The 19491-nt window shown below is 37.9% G+C and overlaps 2 pseudogenes; both read right to left on the reverse strand.

Moving 5' to 3' along the window:
- Positions 1-250: 250 nt before the first annotated feature.
- LOC128099484 (high mobility group protein B1-like) lies at positions 251-879 on the reverse strand (annotated as a pseudogene).
- Positions 880-17544: 16665 nt separating this feature from the next.
- Positions 17545-18885, reverse strand: LOC128099807 (taste receptor type 2 member 113-like; annotated as a pseudogene).
- Positions 18886-19491: the final 606 nt, after the last annotated feature.

Here is a 19491-nt window from a genome sequence, read left to right on the forward strand (position 1 = left end):
AAACTTCCATGCCGATTTACAACCCCAGACTGGACCAGGCAAGGTTAGTGGCTCTTGAGAATACCACCAGGACAGGGCTACCTAAAGACACATTCGATAGTGTGTTAACTATACAAAAAGAGACACTGTACAGTTTAAGAACAAATCTTACACAGCCTTACATTTCAATTTTTTTCTTTAAAAGGAGTGAGTTGTGTACAGGGGGGTTAAATGCTTTATAGACAAGAAAAAAAACTGCGCTAGAACCAACTTATTCATCATCATCATCACCTTCTTCCTCTTCTGCCTCCTCTTCCTCCTCTTCCTCATCCTCCTCATCTTCCTCTTCCTTCTTTTTCCTGCTCTTTTCAGCCTTGACGACCCCCTTCTTCGCCGCATCGGGTTTTCCTTTAGCTCTGTAGGCAGCGATATCCTTCTCGTACTTCTCCTTCAGCTCGGCAGCCTTCTTCTCGTAGGGCTGCTTGTCGTCCGCAGCGGTGTTGTTCCACATCTCCCCCGGCTTCTTCGCCACGTCCCGATGGACAAGCCGGGGTGCTCTCTGATTTTGGGGCAATACTCAGAACAGAACAAGAAGAAGGCTGAAGGACGCCTCTTGGGTGCACTGGGGTCCTTGAACTTCTCTTTGGTCTCCCCTTTGGGGGGCATGCAGGTTTTCATTTCTCTCTCATAACGAGCCTTGTCAGCCTTTGCCATGTCTTCAAATTTCCCCTTTTCTTTAGCAGACATGGTCTTCCACCTTTCTGAGTACTTCTTCGAGAACTCTGAGAAGTTGACAGAAGCCTCCAGGTGCTTCTTCTTGTGTTCCTCTCAGCAAGTTTGCACAAAGAATGCATATGAGGACATTTTGCCTCTCGTCTTCTTAGGATCTCATTAGCCCATGTTTAGTTGATTTTCCTCCTCGAGGCACAGAATCGCCCAGTGCCAGTCCGGCTCGCGCTTGCCCCGGCACTGTCTCAATGGAGCTCAATGTACTGCAATGGTTGTGAGAGCCGGAGCCACACGCAGCCTCTACCCCATACTTTCAATAGTTGATTTCTGACATATTTTTTAAGTTTCAGTATGCCAGTGATGGCTGCATGCAGTTTCAATGAAATGTATGAAAATGGAAATATGTCATAAATTTTCAGTTAAACTGAATATAGAGTGTAGAAAACATAACAGTGGGTTATTTTCATTGTTGTTGTTATTATTTTATTTTTATCTTGACTCATTTTCCCATTTCTGTGATAAAATATCCTGAAAAAGAAAGTTAAAGAAAAAAAGGTTTATTTTGTCTCACAGTTCAATGGCAGAGAAATCAGGGCAGCAGAAGCTTGAAGAAGTCACATCAAGTTTACAGTCAGGAAAAAGTGGGGACAAGGACAAGAATAATCGCTGTTTCTCAGCTTCCTTTCTCCATATATGTACTTTGAGCCCAAGGTCATCGATAGGGATTCAGAATGGCCCAGTATTCCCACTTCAATTAAAAAGCTCACAATTACCCCCTATAGATATTTAGATAACCCATTTCAGGTTGACCCAGAAACTTGTCTCCTGGTGATTCTACCTTCTGTAAAGTAGTCACATAGTATAACCATCACAGTTTATCTTGTTTTTTGTTACATTTTTGTTATAACTTCTGGTATGTGAGAACCAAATGAGGCAGAGGCAAAAGCAGTACTTAGCATTCCATATTAGCTTGTATCATTATTTTAATTTATCAGCAAATAAATCAATTTAAAATCATCTTAGAAATAACAGTACATACCAAATACTTTTAGCACATTTTATCAGAAAACACATGAAAGATTTGCTGTAGAGATAATTTTATAAACTTTATCCCAAAGCTAGAAATAGTATTATCCTTTCTTCTGAAACACTAACATACTCTCTATTCACAAACAGCAATGCCAGCTTACACAAATTACTTAGCATTTTGAACATTCAAAACATTCATGATATAAATCAACAGCAAATAACACAAATCATTGGCAGGAAGATGTAACAGTCATTGTACTTAGGTGCAGATGATATGAGGTTTTACCTTCAAAAGACAAGAGAGTGAGTTCAAACCACAAAAAAGATGTAATAGCTTGACAAGGCACTTCCTTAAAAGTCATCAAACTGACAAACACAATAGCTGTGTTGTACAAATTAAACTTTAAATATCAGAAAAAACAAATACCTCAGCTATGTACTCAAATTGCATATTCTGTAACATTATTTTCTAACACATTTCATGTATCTCTGTGCATGCTTTTCCTCTTGAAGTTTCATGTAAACTTAAGGAAAATCTCACTCTTCCAATGGCTAATTGCACGGCTATTATCATCTTCACACACCACTGGGTAAACTTTTTAAAACATCACAACTTCAGTTTCTTCAAAAGAAAAATATCACAGGCATTCTTGTGTGAGCACTAGATACTCTGTATATAAATTAACTTGCCACAGACGTTTTACAGTTTCTCTTTCAGTGACAACTTCACTTATCCACATTTTAGTCTAGAATCCCACCTAGATTTTAATGTTTCAAAAATTAGTGAAGAGATATGAGGGTGAAGTTTAAATGGAAGAGACATGGAATCCAGTGGTATAAAGGATTAAAGGGACATAGTGTTATAAGAAAGGTTAAATGGGCATGGGGGCAAAGAACTAAAGGGAATGCAGAAAGAGTTAACTAGCACTAGATACATTTTGAAAAAGGTCATATGGAAACCTACTAGTGTAGAAGCTTCCTAAAATATTCACATGCACCCATAAAATAAGAATCTAGACTAATCCTATAATGAGACAGTGATGCCCTTATTGAACACCACATGATAAAAATATAAAGCCCAGTGCCAAGATTGGGCTGCCAATTTTGAAGTTGTTAGCAAGTGAGGTCCAATAAGATCCCTTCCCTCAATATTACAAGCTTACGCCAATACTCCTGCTTATACTCCAGAACTTGATATCAAGCTGATAGTCAGCTAAAAAAATTCATCCCTACTACCTAATTTTCATAGTGCTGGCCGAAGCTATGCAAACTATGGGAGGAGAAAAGGAAGGACCAATTAGATCCAGCTGTAAACCTTATGAGTTATGAGTTATAACAGACTACCTCTGCCTGCTGTTTTTGCTGTTTTATTGACCACCAGCCTCCAACAGCACAGGATTCTATGGGGAGCCACAGAGTCAGTGAACTAAGACTTTTTTATCTAAGGGATTAAGGGAAAAGACACACACTCTGTCTTGAGGGTTTCCTTTTGACTTTCTCTTTATTCTTCCTTCTCCTTATTTTTCCTCTTCATCTTTCCTGGTGTATTCATTCTCTCATTCTTGATGTTTTCCTTCTAACTCACTTTATTGTTTCCCTTACAACTTACATACCTCAGAAAAATCTTTCAAGCAATATAAAAATTGTAATGTGTTTGTCTCAGAGTCTGTGCTACTGGTGTTCTATTTAGGAAGTAGTCTCCTATGCCAATGCGTTCAAGACTACTTCCTACTTTCTCTTCTAGCAGGTTCAGAGTTGCTGGATTTATGTTGAGGTCCTTGATCCACTTGGACTTAAGTTTTGTGCACGGTGATAGATATGGATCTATTTGCAGCCTTCTACATGTTGATATCCAGTTTTGCCAGCACCATTTGTTGAAGATGCTTTCTTTTTTCCATTGTGCACTTTTGGCTACTCAGCAGAGAAAAACAATGGCATCATGAGGTTTGCAGACAAATGGATGGATCTAGAAAAAATCATCCTGAGTGAGGTAACCCAGACTCAGAAAGACAAACATGGTATGTACTCACTCATAGCAGGATACTAGACATGAAACAAGGATGACTTGTCTGCTACTCACATCACCAGGGAGGCTACCTGGAAAACAGGACCCCAAGAAAGACACAGGGATCACCCAATGACAGAGAAATGGAATGAGATCTACATGAACAGCTTGGACATGAGTGGGGGTAATGAAAGGCGAGGGTTGAGGGAAAGAGAGCTTGGGGGAGCAGGAGATCCCAGCTGGATCAACAACAGAGAGGGAGAACAAGGAATAGGAGACCATGGTAAATAAAGACCACATGAGAATAGGAAGAAGCAAAGTGCTAGAGAGGCCCACAGAAATCCACAAAGATACCCACACAACAGACGCCGGCAATGGTCGAGAGACAGCCCAAACTGACCTACTCTGGTGATGGGATGGCCAGACACCCTAATTGTTGTGCTAGAAACTTCATCCAACTACTGAGGGATCTGGATGCAGAGATCCATGATTAGGCCCCGGGTGGATCTCTGGGAGTCCAATTAGCGAGAATGAGGAGGGTTTATATGAGCGAGAATTGTTGAGACCAAGGTTGGATAAAGCACAGGGACAAATAGCCAAATGAATGGAAACACATGAACTATGAACCAATGGCTGAGGGGTCCCCACTGGATCAGGCCCTCTGAATGGGTGAGACAGCTGATTGGCTTGATCTGTTTGGGAGGCATCCAGGCAGTGGGACCAGATCTTGTGCTCATTGCATGAGTTGGCTGTTTGAAACCTGGGGCCTATGCAGGATTGTTTGGCTCGGCCTGGGAGGAGGGGACTAGACCTACCTGGACTGAGTCTACCAGGTTGACCTCAGTCTGTGGGGAAGGCTTTGCCCTGGAGGAGATGGGAATGGGGGGGGGGGGGGGTTGGGGGGAAGGTGAGGGGGACGGGAGGGAGGAGAACAAGGGAATCCGTGGCTGATATGTAGAACTGAATTGTATTGCAAAATAAATTAATAAATAATAATAATAATAATAATAAAGTTAATTCTGAATTATCAGGAAAAAAATTGTAATGTGATTACATTCTATTTTTCAAGTGAATGATTATAATGAATACAGATAAAAAAACAGCATGCTTTCCATACCCCTTATATGATTAAACATTTTACATATTACAGGTGAAAAACAAGTTGTACCCAGAATCCACACACAATCATGTCCAAGCAGCTTCTTATGGATTAACAGAGGGTGAGCAAGCAAGGTATTTTTCTCAGCCAGTTCTTTTGCTGGCAGGTTGCACTTTGTGGCTACAAAGAAAGGACCAATATTTTTATTATTTATCTCAAAAGATAATCTTATAAGAAATCTTAGAAGAATCACAAATCTAAACTTTTATATATGAAAAAGAACTAGTCAGTTTTATTTTAAATCCTTGGTGCACATACCCACTCATCATCAACTGTTTGTTTTGGGTTTTTTTGTTTGTTTGTTTGTTTTGTATCAGAAACTTGAGGGCAGAAATGGGCACAAGGAATTATTCATCATCTTTGATCACCAACCAATCCTAGCAAGGAATGCATGTCAGCTAATAATAATTGGGCTGCTTTGTTTTTGACTCCTAACCTTAATGAATCTATCACTCAGCCATGTGTCTTTGTGAACTCTAGGTTGTTTCTTAAGGTTTTTTTTTCACCTCAAAACTATTATCAAAACATCTTAACCTAACCTGAAATCATTTTCAAAGCTTTGTTTCAGCTATGATGCACTTCAAAACCTGCGAATACATCTCCCAACTTTAAGATGAAAAGAATTTAAACTAGCTGGGGTACTGGACTCAATCGTTTTTCTTAATCATTCACCTAAGGCACAGTCTATATGGCTCCTCAATAGAAACTCATGTGTTCTAGCTGTGTGACTCTTCTTTGTTTTGTTTTTTATCCTCCACAGCCTCTACTTTATCAGAGGCAGGGGCAACCTTTTATCCTACCCTTACCTATGTTAATTTTTCCACTAAACTAACCTCTATCATAATTCCTTACTATATTTATTAAAAACCCTTGATCATCAAAATCCTATTTAAACTAATACTATTATTTTATAAAATCACTGCTTCAGTTAAACAGTACAGTTTAGGAGGAAATCATTTTCATAATAATCCACAGGTAAAAATGCCCAGTAGAACAGGACATTTCCAAGAAATAATCCCACTGCATTAAGGTCAGTGGGGATCTCTGATGTTCGTTCACACCATGCCAGTTACCAGAGAAAAATGACAGCGGCAAAGACACAGCAGTAGCAAGGAGCATTCTGGGACCAAGGCTCTTGAGGCCTTGTCTATCCAAGATTCATCTATCAGGGTTTTGTTTCCTGGTGGGCTGATCCTGTGAAGTCAATTGCCAACTGCTACTCCTCTGACATGGCCACGAGCAAATGACTCCTCCAGTAATATAGGCCCACTGTTGCAACAGTGGCACAAATACCATCAGATCAAACAACCACTTTATAATTGAAAAAAGAGAGGGGGTGGGGGACAAATATGAACCTTGGCAGAAATGTATGTTAGAAAGGGAGCAATGGACCTTAAGGTGTGGGGCAGGAGAGTGAATAAAACATTGTAAGATATTCTCACAGAACTAATAAAAGTGAGACAGCAAAAAGCAAACTCAAACAACATAAACCAGATTCACAATTCTGAGGGATTTCTAACCCTTGTTTGTAAGTTGGGTAACATATTTGAAATGATGTGTGTAGAGCTCTGCTTTATAAGTCAGGCTTAAGTTTTCATTTTTAACGAATAACTTTAGGCACATCTTTATTAAATTGCTTTTAATTTATCTAAAATTATAAATTTGTATCTTAAAAGATATGTCTCACATATATAAACAATATGTCTTTCCTAAAAGTCTCAGTTTAAAATCTTGAAAAAAACTATTATTGATGAAACAACAGCTATACCCTAAGATAAAATAAGTGGTAGTTTATTAAGCCAAATATGATTATTGCAGGCTAGAAACATAGATTCAAGATGTCTAAATAGTGTGTTCCAGCACTGAGCTTGTGCAGAAGCTTTTAAGAATCACAGAATAAGCCGGGCGGTGGTGGCGCACGCCTTTAATCCCAGCACTCGGGAGGCAGAGCCAGGCGGATCTCTGTGAGTTCGAGGCCAGCCTGGGCTACCAAGTGAGTCCCAGGAAAGGCGCAAAGCTACACAGAGAAACCCTGTCTCGAAAAAAACCAAAAAAAAAAAAAAAAAAAAAAAAGAATCACAGAATAAAAGAAAGTTACACATCATGTTATTTGCCAGATACATTGGTAGAGCCCACAGGTAGACTAGTTAGAGTTAGCAAGGAAACAGTCGATGTGGTTTTAGATGCTACCTGATGAAAATTTTTTAGCTTTGGTTTGGGGAAAGCTCCTGTTTTGCTAAGAATATATTCCAGAGACTTTACTTGCTAGTCTAGAGGATGTTAAATCAGACACAGAGAATGTCTATTAAAGGAATGAAAGTACCTCTGCATAACTTGACTCTGGATGTGTAAGACTCCAACTGATCACAAATAAAAATTGTAAATAAATCAGCTTTTTGTAGAATCTTGGACATAGGTGAAGCTTTTTTTTTTTCTGGGAACCTCAATTTATGCTATTATAGCAGCAACAAAATTAATACTATGTTTTAGGAAGATCTCATTCAAGTAGGCTGCATTGATGTCCTTTTCTGTGTGTCATATATTTGTAAATGCACTAATAAGTTTGTAATATGTTTGGGTAATGCTGAATCCAAATGTATTTTTATAAATGTAACAACATTGTAGACAAAAAAAAAGATTATCAGGGGAGACAAAGTTAAACATAAAAGTACTTCTTAGGAATTGACTCTCCTCTAGAACAAGCATGATAATACAGAAACTTAACAGGGACGGGAGCATTCTGCATCTTTGGGCCTACACCTCAGCCACCACAACACAGCAAGGGCAGCTTTTCTCAGCTTAGTGTTTCCCAGAATCAGGACAAAGGACTGACATGAAGAAAAAGCTATTACAATAAACAGTCTACAAAACATAATGTAATTCTCCTTCAATTCAATGCTGAAGATATTTGATGACAAGAAAAAGTAAAAAAAAAAATGACATAAAGAGGGAGGAAGGCAATTCCAGTTTGCAAGGCTTTAATATGGGCTGTGATGTTGGCATCTCTGGAACCCCTGGTGATATGATGCATCCTCTTATTATGCTTCCACAAAGAAAACATGAGCAGAAAAAAAGCCACCAGTGACACAGCGAAGGGAATGAGGGCAAAGATGGAGTTAATAAATAAAACATGTTTGAGAAATAATGTAGAGTTCCTCAAATTGAAATAAGAAAAGTTTCTTCCATTCACATCAATCCAGACATCAACATGGCTGTTGATGATTTTGATGTTTAAAAACAAGAGAGCCAGAGACAGTATCAGGGTCAATGAAACCACCTGCCTAACTCTACATTTTAGGTAAAGGAAAAATGAATTAGAAAAATTGGCTATCTTGAGAAGATAAAAAATGCTGAGTTTGGTAGAAATCCAAAGATAAAAGTGATTTGTCACAACCCAGACAATACTTATCACTCTTACTATTATTTCTGTCACTTTTACTGAGTGAATAAGAAAAAATAATATATTTATTTCTATAAGCCAGAACTGAGCAATTCTGCAGACTGTCAGAGCAATGATGATTTGATCCACTGGAGAGATCTTTCTTCGCTGAACCCAGTCCAGACAATTCACCAGTGCTATGAATCCATTTAACAGGTTCTCAATGATGAATTCCACAAGGAAAATGGTTGTAAATATGCTCTTTATGATAGCAGCCATTGCCTGTAAAAGAAGCACAGTGTCTGTTACTTATCATTGCATTCATTTAAGATGTTATTTCTATTTGATAAATGAAAAGTCAGAATGAGTCTCTCTTTGAAATTTCACAATGCAAAATCAGGGAAAATTCAAGATATTCCAATGGCTGGCTTCATCATCTTTCTCATGAAAATCTTGCATCTTCCCCCACATCCTATCTGAGATTCATTTAGATAGTAGATAACTTATACACAAAAACCCAGGGTCTTTTGCAGCTACTGATAAAAGAAATGTTGAATTTTTATGTGCTACTATATAAACAAAATGTATGACTTACATTGCTTTGCTTTTCCCCCTAGAATACATATTTTGATCTGATAATTGTTTACAGGGACAACTAACAAATTAAAACAAACCTAACAAGGAGAGTATTAACAGATGGGATGGGATATGGTGATGTGCAATTTAATTTCAGCTCCCAAGAGGCAAAGACAGGTGAATTTCTCTGAGTTTGAGACCAATCTGATCTACATAGGGAATTCCAGGACAGCCAAGTCTACATATTAAGAACCTATCTCAGAAATATATATATATATATATTAGTTAGTACATTGAACTTCTTAAACATTTAGGATTTTTGATATCAATTGTGTATACGCAAACATTATCCAAATTTCACTCTAGGTGGGGAACCTCTTAGGTTTGACTTCTATTTTTTAGGGAAGACAAGATTCTCTAGACAAGTTAAGGATATTAGTAAGAATAATTTTGAGAAACAAGAACCCGTTATGGACTAAATCTACCTCAGACATATTTTTCATATGTGCTTTAGAATAGGATGTTCTTGACATGCAAGAGATAGAGATTTAAATAATGAAATCTAAATGTACAGAGGTACAAATCACAATGGAAAAGAACAAGAATTTACCAAGATAAATTTATAGGTGTTCACTATATATAAATAAAATCAAGAATTCATTTTTAAAAAGTAACATTAAATAGGTAAATGAACAACATGGAGTCACAATTCTGCAAAATCTTTAACATGTAACTAAAATGTAACTATATTAATTGAAAAATATAAAGGCATGCTATTATAAGACTTATCTACCATTTGCATATTGAAACATGCATATTTATGTCTCTTATTTAATAAGCTTAGATGAAAGACTTTATATGCTTGTTTAGAAGTAGCTTACATGAGTACTTGGTAGAAAAGTGCTTGGAAACAAAAGTTATAGATTCTAGCAGATATTGGAATGGTTGACTCCCTGACCAGGAATCAGAAGTACTTGTTATTTGTCAACTATATAAAGAAGATTTTTCATATTAAAACTCCCAAAATAAGACTGGAGAGAAGGTTCAACATTTAAACCTACTTACTGCTCTTGCAGAAGAACCAAGTGTGTTTCTCAGGACCCATGTAGCTTCCAATGTCCTGTTACTACAGCTCTGGTTGGATATGATATCTCTGGTCACCATGGACACCTGAATTCACATTCAAATACTCACACAAAAACACACACATTGGTACACAATTAAAAATAAAAACATAAAGTTCACAAAGAAAACCAATTCTGAAGATGGCAAGAGCTGACAGAATTTCATCAGCTGAGAATCAGTCAATGAAACTCACCAACACTATGGATATACAACATTTCTAAAAAACAAATTCTGTAATTACTTGGGTGAAAATTACGCTCAGGACAAGATGACTTACAAAACTTACTTAATACTCAAGGGTGGGGGTAGGCAAGCCCACTGTCCGTGGTGGTGGTTTTGAATTAGTCAAAATTTCTTCCAATACCTGATTTCTGGATGTGGATTAAATTTCTTGATTTTTTTTTTTTTACAAATTCTGTCTAGTATTCATCAGAAAATCATGACAGCATGCTGAAAGGAGAGTTCAATGTTGCATTTATGGGAAACATTGTCATTAACAAGACATTCAAAATAATTCCAGTGTGTATAACTATGTCAACATCATAAGCAGGAGGCTTTCATAACTGATGTTGTAATAAAAGCTAAATTCTCATTTGCTAGCATGCAAATGAGGCCATATTCCTTTTCATGATTTTGCTGTGTTTTGCTTAGCCTAACTTTGACATCATTTGAGTTCAGCAAGCTTGGAGGACTATACCAGAATGTAAAAGCCTAAGTAGAAAAAGTATGCCAGATACACTTAAAGTGATAAAATTTAGTTGGGTGCAGGTGGCCTGAATAGTTCTTGATACTGGTTATAGCTATTTCAACAAAACATCAGATTCACCTTGAAAAGTTACTTTAAAAGTTTGCCTTTGTCTTAGTTGGGGTTTCTATTGCTCTGAAGAGACACCATGACCATGGCAACCCTTATAAAGGGAAATATTTAATTGGGCTAGCTTATAGTTGTAACACAAATTGTTAAATGGTCTTATTATTAAAAAAAAAACAGAGCCAGATATTGGGATAAAAACTGAGAGATTGGAAAAGCAGAAAGAAGCCAGCCATGTTCTTACTCCTCAGCCAAAGAGAGCTGCTTCCTGTATATTCATGCCTATATGCCTTTCTGTTCTGCATCTTACTTCCTCTCTCTGCCTAGCTAAATCACTTCCTGTCTGTCTGTACAGACCTCCAGACCTCTATGGTTAGTGCTGGGATTAAAGGTGTGTGTCACCATGCCTGGCTCTGTTCCCCAGTGTGTCCTTGAATTCACAGAGATCTGGATGGATACCTGACTCCCAAATGCTAGAATTAAAGGCATGTGCTCCCTTTGCCTGACATCTATGTTTAATATAGTGGCTGGCTTTTTCCTATGATCCTCAGATAAGCTTTATTAGGGAGCATAATATATGAGGGGACACAATATCTCATCACATATAGTTCAGAAGTTTAGTCCATTATTGTCATGGCAGGGGGTATGGTCGCATGCTGTCAGACGTGGTGCTGAAGAAGAAGTGGAGAATTCTACGTGTTGACCCTCAAGCAGCAGAAGCAACTGTGTGCCACAGTGAGCATAGCTTGAGCATAGGAGTCCTCAAAATCTACCCCCACAGTGACACAGATCCTGCAACAAAGACTTACAAAAGCCATACCTCCTAACAGTGTCAATTTTCTTTGAAACCACCACAGGCTTGTTTTTCCTTTCAAATCCTTCCACTTCTTTTAGATACCAACAGGAATGGCAATCTCTCTTTCATTAGATACCTAGTTTTATTATCTGTAAGCCATTTATAGATCATCCCATTACATCCACAACCACCCAAAGATTTCACAAATTTCCTGAAAACAGTTGAAGGACAATGAGTAACAAATTTTTTTCCTTGCATTTCAAGATGGAACAGTTCTGGAGAAATGATGGAGATTTGAATCTTCATTCCCACTCAAACTCCTGAGGAGATAATATTTATAGAACATGCTGCTCATGTTTAAGGCTCTCACACAGACTTTAAAAATTTACTCTAATACTTAAACATTGCTTGTTTAATTAAAATATTCATGTAATTTTGAAGACATTCCTAAATTCAGTCTGATTTTTGTTGGGGGTGCATTATACACAAACATTGTTTCAGAAGAGTTGCATTAGAAACCTGGTTTTATGTACACCCAAGATTCCCATATACTTGAGAAAGATGCTCAACGGCAGGACCTTGTCCAAAATTTCCCGAGCAAAATTCTTTTACAAGGGCCTGGGAGAAGCTTCTGATTGCTAGACACTGTGTGCATCTCCAGGGTCTGGTATGGAGAAGCTGCCCATTCTACTAATTCAAGCACTGACAATGTCCATCTCATTTGAATCATACACTTTTTTGGTGAATATATGTTTGTAGACTGACACTTTCCTTACACTGTGGGCCAATTTTATGTTTCTAAAATCATCTATAGTAGCTTTTGATTTTAGAAAGAAATTTTGGCTTTTATTAACCTATATTTTATTTGTTTTCTGTCATTCATTTATTCTTTCATTATTAGAGCTCTCAATATGCACATATCCCACATATATACTCACCTGAAAAGAGGTATTGAAAGTAATTGGAAAAATTCACCTGGGCTTAGTACTTTTTGTTATTTCCTAAAATAGAGTGTATCAGTGTTGGGGCAGCACTCACATTGTATTAGGTTCTATAAGTCTTTTAAAGATTAAACAGAGTTTATACAGTTATGATTCTGTTTTATAATACAGAATTGCACATTCATGATTCTAGGGTCCAGGAGAAGGCCTAGAGTTGGTATCCCCCCATAGTTACCAAAGAATGACTGTGTGTATATAATATAAGTCAAGAATTCAAGCTTAGAAATCATGTTGCTCATACAAACATGTTGCTGATTTCCATTGTCTTTCTCTGGGACTTTTGATAATGTTCTTAACTTCTTCAGCTTTTAGTTTCCTTATGCATCGAAGTGTTGATTTGTATTTTCAAGAGGAAAAATGATAACACATGTGGATACTAAATGTTAGCTTTATAATTAAACCTAAGTAAATACTCTTCCAAAATTTTTAAGCTGCTTTTACATTTCTTTCTAACTTCATGAATTAAATATTCTACCTATTAATTGTTTTAATATTTTTCCTTTTACCAAATCTAGGTAGAAATTTTCCATATTAAGATGAAATTATCCATATGAATTCTGATGTTCTTTTTATTGTTCAGTTTTAGATTAGTGCTAGTGTGCTCATTTGATTCAGGGTACAATTTACATTCCAAGTTCATATAATATCATTATTATAATGATTTGATTGCTAAATCATTGAATTATGATAAGAAAATCTAGTCTATGTAACATTTATCAAGAATAATTTGAGTAATTACTCTCTCAAATTTATGAGCATTTCATCTGTGTGTGCATGCGTGCGTGCGTGCGTGCGTGCGTGCGTGTGTGTGTGTGTGTGTGTGTGTGTGTGTGTGTGTGTGTGTTCACACACTGAATACTAGGGATCAGATAGCCAATTAGGAGATTCATCCCTGGAGAAATGGTTTTGCCCTGTCTTAGCAGCATCAATTGCCTGAAGCACTTCATCTAAGAGTGGGGTGTTGTAAAATGTCCCTCATTTATATTGACATCATCTGCTGTTGTCATTATTCAAGTATTTGTTTAGGCTGCCATAAAGTTAAGATTTAATGGGTACAACTTTCCTGTCACATCTAAAAGACTCTATGTAGCATGAAGTATCCTGGCCATCTGTCTCATATAATCTTTCCACTACCTCTTCTGTAATGTCCCCTGAGCCTTAGGTATAGGAGTTGCATTGTAGAAGCATCAGCTGGGACTGACTAATGCATGGGCACTTATTCTCTGTCTTTTGACCAGTTGTAGATCTCTCTAGTAACCTCCATCTGCTGCAAAAGAAGTTTCTCTGATGAGAGGTGAAAACTGCGCTCATATCGGTGGGTCTAAGTATTTAGAATACAAGCAGAAATTAGAGTGCTTTAGAAGCATGGCAGTAGTGGGCGCTCCTGCCACAGATAATTGGTTAAGTTCACAGAGCCAGGTATGAATTACCTTCTATTGAGTGGACTTTATAAGTTCAATGAGATAGTAATTGGTTACCCTTAAGATACAAGTGCCAGTATTACACCATTTAGAATATCTTCCTGAGCCACTCATTATGGCTCACAGGCTTTAAATCTGAGTGGTACTACTGAGTATTTGTATCCCTTGGCAGCTTGCATGGCACCTTCTGATACTGTGAGAGCTAGCCCTCAGGGAGGAGGCTTCCGAGACAATTCCAGTTTGATTACTTTGAGTCCTATACCTAAACTGTATGTGTCTTCAACAAGATACCATCTTACATCAGTCATAATGGCTAGGATCAAAAACACTGATAAGAACTTATGTTGGAGAGGATGTGGAGCAAGGGAAACACTACTCCACTGTTAGTGGGAGTGCAAATTTGTACAGCCACTTTGGAAATCAGTATGGTGATTTCTCAGAAAATTGGGAATCAATCTTCCTTAAGAACCAGCTATACCACTCTTGGGCATATACCCAAGGAAAGCTCAATCATACCACAGGGACACATTTTCAACTATATTCATAGCAGCATTATTTGTAATAGCCAGAACCTGGAAACAACCTAGATGCTGCTCATGAGAAGAATGGATTAAAAAAAAAATGTGGTACATATACACAATGGAGTACTACTCAGCAGAGAAAAACAATGACATCATGAAATTTGCAGGCAAATGGACGGAACTAGAAAATATCGTCCTGAGTGAGGTAACTCAGACTTAGAAGGATAAACATGTATGTACTCACTCATAAGATACCAGATGTAAAGCAAAGGATGACCAGACTACAACCAACTACTCCAGAAAAGCTAGCTAACAATGAAGACCCAAAGAGGCATGCATGGATCACACTGGGAAGGGGAAATATATGAGATCTCCATGAGTAAATTGGGGATGAGGGGTGGGTAATAGAGGGTAGGGGGTGGGGTATGAGAACACTGGAAGAGATACCGTGATAGAGGAAGACATCATGGGGATAGGGAGAAACTGGGTGCTAGGGAAGTTCCCAGGAATCCACAAGAATGACCCCAACTTAGACTACTGGCAATAGTGGAGAGGATACTTGAGCTGGCCTATCCCAGTAATCAGATTGGTGAATACCCTAATTGTCATCATAGAGCCTTCCTCTAGTAACTGATGGAAGCAGATTCAGAGATCCACAGCCAAACACCAGGCCAAACTCCAGGAGTCCAGTTGAACAAAGAAAAGAGGGATTCTATGAGCAAGAGGCATCAAGATCATGATGGGGTGTCACGGACTGGCCCATCGGGAGTACCACGACCATAGGGGAACCAGGGCTTCGGTAGTCAGGAAGGCAAGGATTTGGCGAATGACAGACAGACAACACACTCAGAAGTGGTTTGAATCTGTTGTAATTTTATTTTTGTAAATCAGTAGATTATATTTGGAAAAGAAAACTATCAAGTCATACAAGGAACAACAAGAGCTTGGCAATAATTTAATTACATCATCTTTAAAAAACAGCAAGCATACAATCATTAATCGGCGCTAGACACATCCTTTTACCCACAAGAACTTTATGACCCAAAGAGCAGTCTGTGTTTTTTAAACTTAGTACAGTCCCTAGACTTGTGTAGGCTTTTTTGTGGTTGTAGTTGTGTCCTTTATCTTTATCTCAGCCGCTCTCTAGTTTACTATGTACTTTTACTTTTTTGGTTCTCATGACCCATTTAGCCAATTTGGATGTTGTAGATCCTCCCTAAGTCTTTTTTTAGTTTTTTTTTTTATCACATATCTATTTTAATATAAAACCTTTTTACCTGTTGGAATATGGACTCATACTTTTACGCCTGTAAGGGGAAGGGGTTCTGTTGTAGTTTTTAAGTTTTTTATGTTGAACTTTTTCAACAGAGGGGCCCACCATCTGCCTCTTATGAGATAACGTTTTTTACCATAAATCACTTTAGTTGGGATTCCTAAAGGATTTTTAGTGGGTGAGTGTTCATTTTCTGTAAGTGTCTGAACCTTTATACTTTTTTATCTAGTGGCTTGGGGTCTTAAAAAACAGCTCATTTTGTTATATTTAATTAAGATCCATGTCCAGCTTCCCCTTTCCTCCATAGTTCACAACCCAAGCATTCATTAACTTTTGCTGTGCTTCATAGATTAATTAGAACATTATCAAAAAAGCAGTTATACAGAACCCATAGCCCAGGGAGCTCGTGATCTGTGAAGTACATCCATCTCCTTTGAGAAGGAAGCATAATGTGGGCACTCTGCCAGGGACCTCCAGGGAGCTTAGTCCCATGGGACACATATCTCCAGTCCACTATTATAGTCATAATTGTTCATGTCACATGGACGACATTGGAGTTGGTGTGGCAATGGGGAAACCTACAGAGACAACCTAGCCAAGCTAGTGGGAACTCATGAAATTTAGACCAACACCTGTGAAGCCTCCACAGGACTAGACTAGGCCCTCTGCTTAGGCAAGACAGTTGTGTAGCTTCATCTGCTTAATGGGCCCCTTTCAGTAAGACCAGGATCCATCCCTAGTGCATGAGCAGGCTTTTTGGAGCACTATCTATGATAGGATACCTCCCACAGCCTTGAGGCAGGGGGAAGGGCTTGGACCTGTGTCTACTGAATGTACCAGGCTCTGCTGACTCATGGCAGGCCTTACCTTCTTATAGTAGGGAATGGGGAGTTTAGGGAGGGGAGACTGAAGAGGTGGAAGGAGGGAAGAGGGAGGAATCTGTGATTGGTATGTAAAATGAAAAAAAAAAGAATTTTTTCTTAATTAAAAAAAATAGACTCTTACTTTAAGTTCTGGGAGGAAATAAGAATAGCCTACATTTTGGGAGTCTCTTGCACTGCCCTGACCAACAATTTGAGGAGACATTTCTCATATCTGACACTAGAGTTTTTGTTAGGTGTATTATGTCCCTTGGGTTAGTAATATCACCCCATGGGACACAACTCCACTACATTTATATCTGTGAGAACTTATAGAGTAATGTTTCTTTATGGATTTTCAAACATCCTTAGTGTTATTTATCTCTCATTCCTCTTCCCTCCCATCAAAGAAGCCCCTCTATTGTTTTTCTTCTTTTTCACTCTGCAGCACCCGTGTCCTATCCCCCTCTAGAGTTCCTTCACTGCTCCTCCACCATGTTCCTTTTCTATTTTCCTGGCTTCTGTGGTTACTTCAGGTTATATTATGAAACTTACAAGTAAATGAGTGGAGCTAGAAATATACTGTGTGAGGTAACCTAGACTCTGAAAGACAAATGCCTTATGGTCTCTCTTACTTGTGGATCTTGGCTCTAGACTAGATCCTAACTATAGACATGTGTATTTAAGTGGTGTGTACTGATATCCCTGTCTATGTAGGTTTATAACAAAGGTTACACAATGTTCTTTCCAGACTGTTTCATTGTTTCATTCACAAGTACAGCAAAATATTTGCAGTATACGAATTAATATATGTGAGAATTTCTTGTCTCCTGATTTTCCTTTAAAATACATGAAATGATTCCTTGTATAGTCTGGGCCCCTATGCTTCTATATTTTTGAACCTGTCCCTGAGTTACAATATCACTGAAAGAGAAGCCCATCTCAACCTACTGCTTACCAAAATCAAGACAAATGGGAGAGCAGAAAGGACAGCATTTCCCAGAGTCCAGACAGACAAAAGGATCAGGTATCAATCCTGTGACCGGAACAAACTTTCACAAGAAAATAGTGTATAACAGAACAGAACAATGACAGTTTGCAAGGCTCTCATGTGGGTTGTGGTGCAGAAGTCTCTGCATCCTTTGATGTTATGCTGCTGTGTGCTCTTCAGATGTTTCCACAGGGAGATGAGCAGGAAAAAAGTTGCCTGGGATGTGATGATATATTATGCACTCCAATAAAACTTATCTAGGGATCAGAGGACAGAGCCAGTCACTAGATTAGACATAGAGGCCAGAGAGTGATTGTACACACCCTTAATCCTATCCCTCAGGAGACAGAGATCTGTCTGGATCTCTATGAGTTCAAGGTCACGCTGGGAACAGAGCCAGGCATGGTGGCACATATCTTTAATCTCAACACTTGAGATCTCATGCCTTTGCTTGGAAAGCACAATGCCTTTAATCCCAGGAAGTAAGATGGCAGGGCAGGAAAAGTTATATAAGGAGAGAGGAAACAGGAACTCACTCTCTTTTGGCAGAGGATTTCATTGGGGTAAGAACTTTGGCTTGTTCTGTTTCTCTGATCTTTCAGCTTTCACCTCAATATCTGGCTCCAGGATTCTTTTTATTAATAAGACCTTTTAGCAATTTGTGTTACACAGGGATATACCAAAGGGTATGAATGAGAACATAGGATTGATAAATGAAAGAAGTTTGCAAAGTTGTGAATATTAAGAGTCTGAAAGTGTAAGATACATTTCTTTGAACACCATCAACACACATATTGTACTACATTTTTATAACTACAGTATTTAATAACAAGAGGAATAAACAATAAGAAAGTCACTGAGACCACATTTTTAACTCTAAACTTTAGGTAAAGAAAAATAATGTTAGAAAAGTTGACTATCTTGAGGAAATAAAAGATGCTTAAATTTGTAATAAGATAAAGGTTACAAAGATCGATCACTGTCCAAGAGATAAAATATACTCTTAACATTTTTCCAGCCAGCACAGATATCCACCAATCTAGGAATACCAACCAAATCAGACTGATTCTGGAAATTTTCAGAGCAGTGAGGATTTGATCCACTTGAAGAAATATTTCCTTTAACCCAGTCTTCACAGTTTGTCAGAGCAATGAATCCATTTCCTAAGGTTCTCATTATGAATTCCATGCTGAAAATTATAGCAAATGTTCTCTGTAGTACAGCAACCATTGTCTGTAAAACAATGCCCAATTTTCTGATGTCACACCTGAGGATTTGTTAATATACTCATCCAATGTTTTTTCAGAAGATGTATTGTACTCCTTTTAAAAATTCACAGATGTAATATCACACAAGCAAGCATTAAGCTTTCTTAATGACTCATTCCATATCTTTCCCCATGAAAATCTTGGACTTTCAAACCACACAGAAACTTTATCCAAACACTGACTAGCTTGCAGGATTCTGGAATCTTCTCTAGTTGATGCTGAAGGAAACACTGTGTTTTTGTATGCCAACATACAAATAACAATATTTAGTTGCTTTTTTGTTTGCTTTTCAACATGTTTTATTATCTGGATAATTGAGTATTGGGAAATGTAATGTTCTATTTAATATAAAAAGCAATAAAGACCTGTACTAGTGTGTGGAAATTCTTAAGCACAAGGGTTCATTAGACTCTTCAAAACTGGATCAGCACAAGGAGATAGATAGACAGACAGATTGATATAGATATAGATATAATTCAAATATTAATGTATAAACTGATACCTAATAATCTGGCTGAAATAAAGACTTTTTAAGTGCTTAATACTGAGAATAACACTTTTTGATCAC

This window comes from Peromyscus californicus, unplaced genomic scaffold, assembly GCF_007827085.1.
Source record: "Peromyscus californicus insignis strain IS unplaced genomic scaffold, ASM782708v3 Scaffold_6__1_contigs__length_162567912, whole genome shotgun sequence".
NCBI classification, from domain to species: domain Eukaryota; kingdom Metazoa; phylum Chordata; class Mammalia; order Rodentia; family Cricetidae; genus Peromyscus; species Peromyscus californicus.